This window comes from Ixodes scapularis, unplaced genomic scaffold, assembly GCF_016920785.2.
Source record: "Ixodes scapularis isolate PalLabHiFi unplaced genomic scaffold, ASM1692078v2 PGA_scaffold4__175_contigs__length_147842914, whole genome shotgun sequence".
Lineage (NCBI taxonomy): Eukaryota > Metazoa > Arthropoda > Arachnida > Ixodida > Ixodidae > Ixodes > Ixodes scapularis.
In genome coordinates, this window is record NW_024609879.1 from 68,726,894 (window position 1) to 68,735,616 (window position 8,723).

At 44.7% G+C, this 8,723-nt stretch overlaps 2 pseudogenes; both read left to right on the forward strand.

Annotated features, from left to right (window-relative positions):
* The first annotated feature begins 989 nt into the window (after positions 1–989).
* Positions 990–1,865, forward strand: LOC120844747 (annotated as a pseudogene).
* Positions 1,866–1,884: 19 nt separating this feature from the next.
* Positions 1,885–5,243, forward strand: LOC121047727 (annotated as a pseudogene).
* Positions 5,244–8,723: the final 3,480 nt, after the last annotated feature.

The window sequence follows — 8,723 nt, forward strand, 5'->3', positions numbered from 1 at the left end:
TTTCACTGAAAACCTTTCCAGTTATGTTGACAGTCTTATCAAAGAAATCCCTAAAAAGCTTAAACTCTTACTTAAAAGATACTAATTACTTCAACTTACGGCCGACTTTGATGTTTCGGCCGATTCCTTTCTAGTTACCCTCGCCATGGCCTCCCTTTATACAAACATCCCGCATGCTGACGCCGTCAGTTCGACTGTTTTTGTGTACGAGTCCCTGATATATGACAAACTAGTTGACTCTAATACATTATTCATTTTGCTCCAACTCGTACTGGAAATGAACAACTTTGAGTTTAAAGGACGTCACTATGGGCAAGAAAGTAGATTATCCATGGACAGAAAATAGACCCTAACTAAGCTAACATTTTTATGAGGGCCCTGGAATCATATTTTCTTTCAAATTAGATCATGTTGCCAATTCTTTATAAAAGCCATATACATATTTCTGATGTGCACCCATACAGAGACTGAACGGCTAAATTTCATTGATACTTTTAACGTAGCCCACCCTTCCATTCACATTTCCCACTCGTACTCAAAGCAGGGTATACATTCCTGGACGTAACGGTAAAAATTATTGGAAGTAATCTAGATACTAACCTGTATCGGGAACGCACCGACCGCCAGCAAATTTCCTTCAGCAGCTCTCATCCGCTACAGACGCCTTTGCTCGGATTGGGCACGGCAGCACTGTCAACATGAGGGCTAACAACCCTTTTGTCTTTCTCGTCCAGATCCTGTTTGACATTGTGCTGGTGCCGGTCAACGACAACGAGTTGAACATAGGCAGCGATGCTGCGCGCCGCGACACGCCGTCCCCTTCCGTCATCGGAGGAATTGCGACGACGCTGGACGACAGCAAGCATCTTATCTTCGAACCTGGAATCAGTCGTTCGTTTTTTTATTAACTTTTATCTTCGACTGTGAAATCACCGTTTCGGGCTATAAAACGGGGCAGCGAGACGCTCCTCGACATTGGGGACGGCAGCACTGCCAACATGAGGGCTAACAACCCATTCATCTTTCTCGTCCAGGTAAGCAAACGATTTGGCAAGCCCTACCGTAGCAATAATGTTTGCTTGATTTTGCTGCCGTGCCCACGGTCCTCTTATTTGTGGTTGTGCGATGTGTTTTTCTTTCTAAAAATGCTACTTTTGCTGAGTGGGAATGTTGAGGTCAATCCTGGTCCAGAAACAGGCGCTATTTTGCAACAACTGAAAGAAATAGCCCGGGACATACAGTAAATTAAACATGAAAAGGCTACAACAAATGACAGACTTTCTGCGATCAAGCACAAACTGGGAAGTCTCAGTACGCTTCAGAAGAACGTCTGCGCATGTCGGGAGAGAACAACTGAACTTGAAACGACTCTTAAAATTATTACCAGAAAGGTAGACGACTTAGAAAATTGAAGTAGACGGTCGAATCTGATTGTCTACGGAATTAAAGAACAAGAGAACAAAAACAGTCAGACACTCGAAAGAGTAGTCGTACGTAAAAGTCTCGAGAAAATTCTAAACGTACAAATAGCAGGCATCGAAAGAATTCACCACCTCGGGAAACAGGCTGACAACAAGATCCGACTAGTCATACTCAAAATACTGGACAGCAGAGATAAATCAAAGATACTGAAAAACTGCGTCAAACTGAAACGAACACATTTTTCAATCGGTGAAGATTTCTCCCGACACGTACAGCATGTACGTAAGAAGCTTTAGGACCGCACTAAAGCAAATCGAGATAAGCGAGAGAATGTTTTTTTGACATATGATAAGGTTCGCATAAATGGGCATCTCTATGCGTGGGATGAGATAAAACAAGACGTCATTCCCGTCGAAAAAAACGATGTTCCCGACGAAAACTAATCGAAAGCCATAATTTACCATGTACAGTCGGGAGCAAAAGTTTGCGGGGCACGGGAGCGCGTGCCGAAATGCATCGCCGCGCCGTCCGACGGCGCGCCGCCGCATTAAGGAGACGCGCTTTGCGCATGCGCGCCTTTCGTGTTCGCATTCATGTCTCTTTCGCTCGTTTCTTTCCGACGCACTCCTGATAACAGGAGTCGGCGCCAGGGGCGCGAGTTAGCGCTTCGCTGGCTGTCATGCTGCGCGTCTGCTTCAGCCGCCGCGCTTTGTCACGGAGCTGGCGTAGGGAAGGGGAGGGGGTTAACCAGGCGCTCCGTCACCCAGCGCGGCTGCTGTGGCGGCTGAAGAGGACGCCAGGCATGACAGCCAGCGAAACGGCAACTTGCGCCCCTGGCGCCGACTCCGGTTATCAGGAGTGAGTCGGACAGAAACGAGCGAAAGAGACGTGACTGCCAGCACGAAGGGCGCGCATGCGCAAAGCGTGGCTTTTTAATGCGGCGGCGCGCCGCTGCACGGCGCGCTCCGTGCACTCGGCGCGCGCTCCGGTGCCCCGCAAACTTTTGCTCCCGACTGTACGCTTACAGTCGTTAATATAAATTCAAGGAGTCTTTAATATAAAGCATATGCTTTGGAGTCCCTTCTCTTAGAATTGAATCCACACATAGTTACAATCACGGAAACGTGGTTACATCCCTTAATATTTGATAGCGAAATTGTTCCACCAAATTACATCATTCTGAGAAGAGACAGAACTACTAGAGGTGGCGCAGTAGCAATACTTCTAAAACGAGGTATCCCCTACGAACATATACCTGATGTGAAAGATGTTGAATCTTTATGGTGCAAAGTGTCTTTCGATCATTATTCTGTTGTTGTAGGTGTTATTTATTGGACTCCAAACTCCGACCACAAGTGTCTGTACAACTTATATGATTATATGCGACAACACGTTAAAAATCAAAGGATTATTATGACTGGCGATTTTGATATACCTGAGGTAAACTGGGATTCGCTTCAACTTGGCAGTGTTACCTCTGATGCAATATTAGACATGTTATTTGCGTTTAATCTGTCACAAATCGTAAGAGAGCCAACTCGGGTGCAGGGAACGTACAGCAGTTTGCTTAACCTTGTATTTTTCAGTGACCACTTCCCCCAGAGGAAAATCGGTGTTGAAGTAGTAACAGGCATATCCGACCATAAAGCAGTTATATGCACCTTACCTATACGTACATCTAGGTTCTCATACGGCACCATTAAAACTGCACTTGATTTCAACAGTGCCGATGACGCGTGTATATTAACCTACCTTGCCCATAGATTTTATGATTTCCGTGAACTTTGTGATGAGATAGATATCGGTGTTGACGACATATGGAACGAGTTTAAATCAATTGCCACGCATTGCGTCACACAGTTCGTCCCAAAAAAACAAAAATAACAAGAAAGCACAACCCATGAATCACGCGAGAAATTATTCACCTGAAACGCAAACTCAAGCGGCTAAGGAAATCATCTAAAATACACTCTACCCAAGATAACGCTGACTACAAAGCAAGGATTTCAGAGCACTTTAAACAGAGCACTTTAAACTTCTTAAATTAAAAATTAAAGAAGACAAGCATAAACACTATAATAAGACCCTTCACGAGTTCATGAAAACGTCACCACAGAAATTTAGGAACCACGTGAACCCAAAAAAAGTCTCAAGTGAATTGTATGAGCTCCATAGAGAAACAAAAAAAAAATGGCAGATGAATTTAACAATTACTATAAGTCGGTATTTACAGCTGATGAAGGTAATGACGGTTTAAATCTACCACAACGCAACACTGCTGAAGAACTTGGAAGCCTAATAGTTACGGAACCAGGCATATTTGCACTTTTACTCCATTTAGACACCAAAAAAGGTAACGGTCCTGACGAAATTTCGAATATGTTTCTTAAAATAAACGCCGGGTGGGTTAGCAAGTATTAAGGGCTAATTTTAACAAGTCTCTCTTCCTTTCTTCGGTACCCGCCGAATGGAAAGTTGCGAAAGTAATCCCTAAACATAAATCTGGCGATAAGACTCCAGCTTCAAATTTTAGGCCCATATCACTTACTTGCACCTGATGGAAACTTCTCGAACATATCATTCTCAAAGACATGACATCATTTGTAAAAAATAACAATATCTTATTCCGACATCAGCATGGTGTTAGAAGTGGACTATCGACAGTTATACAGCTAATTGAGATTCTTCACGATTTCACTATGGGCATAAACAACAGAAGTCAGGTAGATGCAGTGTTTTTGGATATCACGAAAGCGTTTGATCGCGTTTCCCACGACAAACTGATAATAAAACTTAAACATGTTATGGGCGAAGGACCGATAATTGCATGGATTGAAGACTACTTAAGAAATCGTTTCCAATTTGTTTATTACGAGGGACAAAGTACGCGACCGGTTACTGTGGTATTCAGCGTCCCACGAGGTTCCGTTTTAGCTCCATTTTTATTTCTTCTTTTCATAAATGACATAGCAGATGGCATTGATGTTAACATAAGATTATTCGCTGACGATTGTATTATATATGAAGAAAATAAGAACCGAGATGATCACATCCTACTAAACAAATCTCTTGAAAAGATTTCCGACTGGTGCGATGACTGGCAAATGGTGCTTACCAATGAAAAAAGTCTCCATGAGTTTCACGAGAAAGAAAAAGAATGTATTCCAGTTTGAATATACGGAGGGCAAGTTCGTCAGCTTCTAGCGCAGCGGGGGGGGGGGGGGGGGGGGGGGGGGAGCGGTGACGTCAGAACGCCCAGCCCTGATTGGCTGATCGCGACCCCCTATCTGAACGTCGTCTGCTCGCAACGTCGTCTGCGTCTGTCTTACCTTTCTTGCGACCTTCGAAAGTGCAGGTCTTTACGAGCGAGCTCGACTTTGCCTTTCAGATAGGGCAGACGGAATAACTCGAGCGGTACTTTGTTTCTGTCTAACAGCTAGCAGACGCGCATCAAGGAGAGAAGTCAAATGACACACTGGCGAGGTGTCACGAGGCTCTGGGGTTTGTTTGCTAAGAACCGCGAGTGAAGGTGGTTAGTGCCCGCAAGTTCTCTCCCGAATACTTTTCCCCTTTTTTCGTGTGCGGCGGGACTCGTCGCTCTAACGGCGTCGGCGGGTTGGCGCGGTTGGCGCAGTTAACGTCGTCTGCTTTACGCCTGCTAGTCAAAGCAATGGCTGCTTTGCCTTTCCTGCGTCTGTCGGAGGTTCACCGCTGTTTCACCAGCGAGAACGCGGCCTTCGAAAAAGGCGAAAGGAAATACTTTGAAGTATACGTCCTTTTTTTTTTAGGTGAAGGATTTCACTCTAGTTGCGAAAATCTAGGCGTCGTTTAAGATTTCTAGCTACGCGGTAAAGATGATGGCGCGATAAAAGTGACATTTTAGAGAGTCACTGTGAGTGCCCTCTCGGGGCCGCAAAGTACAGCCACATGGTGGCTGCAGTTTCCACAGCAGTGGCTGCAACGCCCCAAGAACAGCATGCCGCGGCAGGTCGCTCACTTAGGTAAGAAGTAAATACCATGTTCATCGCTATGTTAAACCGTTTAGTTGCACGAGTTCCGTGAATGGTACCTCACGTTTAATGAGTTGTTCAAAGATAATCAGCTAAAGACAGATGACAGCCGATGTAGTGACTCTAAATAAACAAATACGGCTGTGCGATTGGTACTGTGAGCACATCATAGCCCAAAAGTGCTCGATCGCTTGTTGTTGTCGCAATTTTCTCGCTCGACTAAAAGGCTGTTGTCAGTTAGCGTATTGGGTTATGTATGTGTGGCGTAAACCCAAGTGGCAAAAGTTTGAAAACCTGTGCTAAACTGTGGAAGAGAATCCGAGCGAGATCGATCGAGCTATCCAAGCGGCGTCGAACGTATCGCGGAACTTATGTCGTTGACTTGTTGACACCAAGTTGTAATTATTGTTATAATGCAATGAAATGCAAAGGTGCAGGCGAGCTGGACAAGAATTACGAAAATAATCCTTGGAGAAGGGGAACAAGAGGGACAAAGGTCAAACACCAACCTTTTTCGAAGGCCGCGTTCTCGCCGGAGAAAAAGCGGTGAATCTCCGACAGACACAGGAAAGGTAAAGCAGTTATCGCTTTGACTAGCAGACGTAAAGCAGACGACGTTAACTGCGCCAACCGCGTCTCGCGCACACGAAAGGAGAAAAAATGTATTTGGGAGGGAACTTGCGGACACTAACCACCCTCACTCTCGGTTCTTAGCAAACAAACCCCGGCACCTCAGACACCTCGCCAGTGAGTGCTTTGACTTCTCTCCTTGATGCGCGTCTGTTAGTCGATTGACAAAAACAATGTACCGCTCGAGTTATTTCGTCTGCGCTCGTAAAGACCGGCACTTCCGAAAGCCGCAGGCAAGGTAAGACAGACGCAGACGACGTTGGGAGCAGACAGCGTTGCAAAGGAGCAGACGACGCTCAGATAGGGGGTCGCGGTCAGCCAATCAGGGCTCGCGACGTCACCGCTACCCCCTGCACAAGAAGCAGACGAACTTGCCCTCCGCATGGCCTTAAAGGTTGACCTTTGCAGAGAGTCACCGAGTATAAGTACCTGAGAGTCTTGATAACCTCTGATCTTAACTGGAACGCACACGTTAATATGTATCCAATAAAGCTCTCACGAAATTATTCTTTCTGAAGAGAACCTTAAAATGTTCGTCCTGTGAAACAAACTTCCTTGCATATAAAACCCTTGTACGTCCAGTACTTGGATACGCAAATATTGCCTGGTTCCCTCACACGAAGATAAACATAAACACACTTGAAAGCCTACAGAGAAAGACATTTAGGTTTGTTTATCACAAGTGTGGTCGTTTTGACTTCCCCACAGAGCTTCTGAAAAGAGCAGGTTTACAGACCATTAGTGACCTCGCAACATTAAAATGTCTGAAATTTATCTACCTTCTTTTACAAAGCGCCTTTACGATTGACTCATCCAAGTACGTTCAATTGCCTAACACAAGACCGACTAGACACAAGCACGGCCAACACTTGTTGGCTATTTGTTTTATAACACGTTTAAACACTCATTTTTTCTCTCTGCCATTAGAAGCTGGAATAGCCTTGATCCACAGGTGTTCAGTCACGGCACTGTTGAATCATTTATCAATGCAGTCGAAGATGAACTTTTTTCGTAATTATTATATGTTTTGAATGACGAGAAGTGTTGTTCATTCGTTATTAAATGCCTCACATGTATCTTTTTATTGTTACCAATGCCTGCAATAATCCCTTGGGGGACTGGCAGTATTTTGAAATAAATAATAATGAAGACGATATTGATTCAAACACAAACACATTGCGCGAATACTGACTGCACAGAAATATCGGCACACTCTAAAAAAAGGTGCATTATCGCACCCTTTGTCCATATAATACACCCCAAAACTACAGTTCGAATTACAGCGCCATATAGTCGAACAGACGGCACTAACTTTCACGAGAGGCTTGATAGCCGTGTGGTACAACTTATTAAAATAGTTTATGTACGTGTTACTGACTATAAAAGAAAATAAGCGGCGTTATCTTGACCGTACTGCAAAACCTCAGTGTTTTATTTCTGTGGTGTTTGATGCGTATTTTAGCTATTTAATAAGTTATATCGCACCGTTATCAAGCCACTCGCGAAAATTGGGGGCATCTGTTTGACTATAGTGCGCTGTACGTCGAACTACAGTTTTGGGGTGAATTACATAGGAAAAGAGGTTTTAAGGTGATACCATTTCTTTTAGAGTGCAGAAAGTAACAGATTACGCAATCTAAAAAGTTCAAAATCTCAACCGAGAGGAAAACCTTGCTCGACAGGGCGTAGAAGGCCCCAAAGCCCCCGAGACCAATATAGTACTCACTTTCTCTGCGAATATCCCAAACATCAATGGAATTCTTCGCAGGCATTACAACATATTAGAGCAGAGCCATCGAATGACTCAAGTGGTACCCGAAGTACCACGCACCGTATGCTGGCGAGCGAGAAACCTGGGTGACGTTATAACCTCGTCCAGATTAGCTCCCCCTAAAAGTAAAGTCAGGTTGCAAAGTATGCCTTCCCCCCCTTCCCCCTGTGGTTCCAAACAACAAAGCCAATAGCTCGAAATCAAACTTTGTCTACGCTAGAAAGGTACCTACAGTTGCGACTCACGGATTGTAGTATAGCTACTGCACTGCACACTCCGTAATATGCGATATATTGGACAAACAGAAACCCCCGTTTCGCTTTCGCTTTAACAACCATACGGCTCATATAAAATCTACTCCCGATCTCATTCCTCAAGACACATGGTTCTCTCTGAACATACAATTCAAAATATAACGGCTACCATCCTTCAAGCGAGCTTCTAGTCTCACTACCACTGCGAAGCGCGCGAATCATATTTAATCTATAAATTCAACACACTATCCGCCGGAATAAATAAAAGCAGAGGCCAGCTTTCTCACACAGCTTTCATCACATATTGAGGTCTTCAGGCGGGCAGGGTGTTCGTGTCGTCGATACTTACATTTGCTAACGTGCTCGATGTTTCTTGGCTTCCTCCACATCCTTGGAGCCAACGGCTGGGTCTTCTGAGTCGATATCCCATAGTTTTACGGTTAACTCTTTAGCATCGCCCTGCCCTCCCGCGCGCTGGCAGGGGACGGGGCCGACAGTAAACGTGTTTCGGGTTGGTATATGTGTGAATACCTCTTCAAACTTACAAAAAAAACAATTTCTTTTTTTTTTCTTTTTTAGTTGTAGGTTGCATTTGCTGGTTTTTGTCGCGCCGGGTATCCCCATGCATCTTTTGTT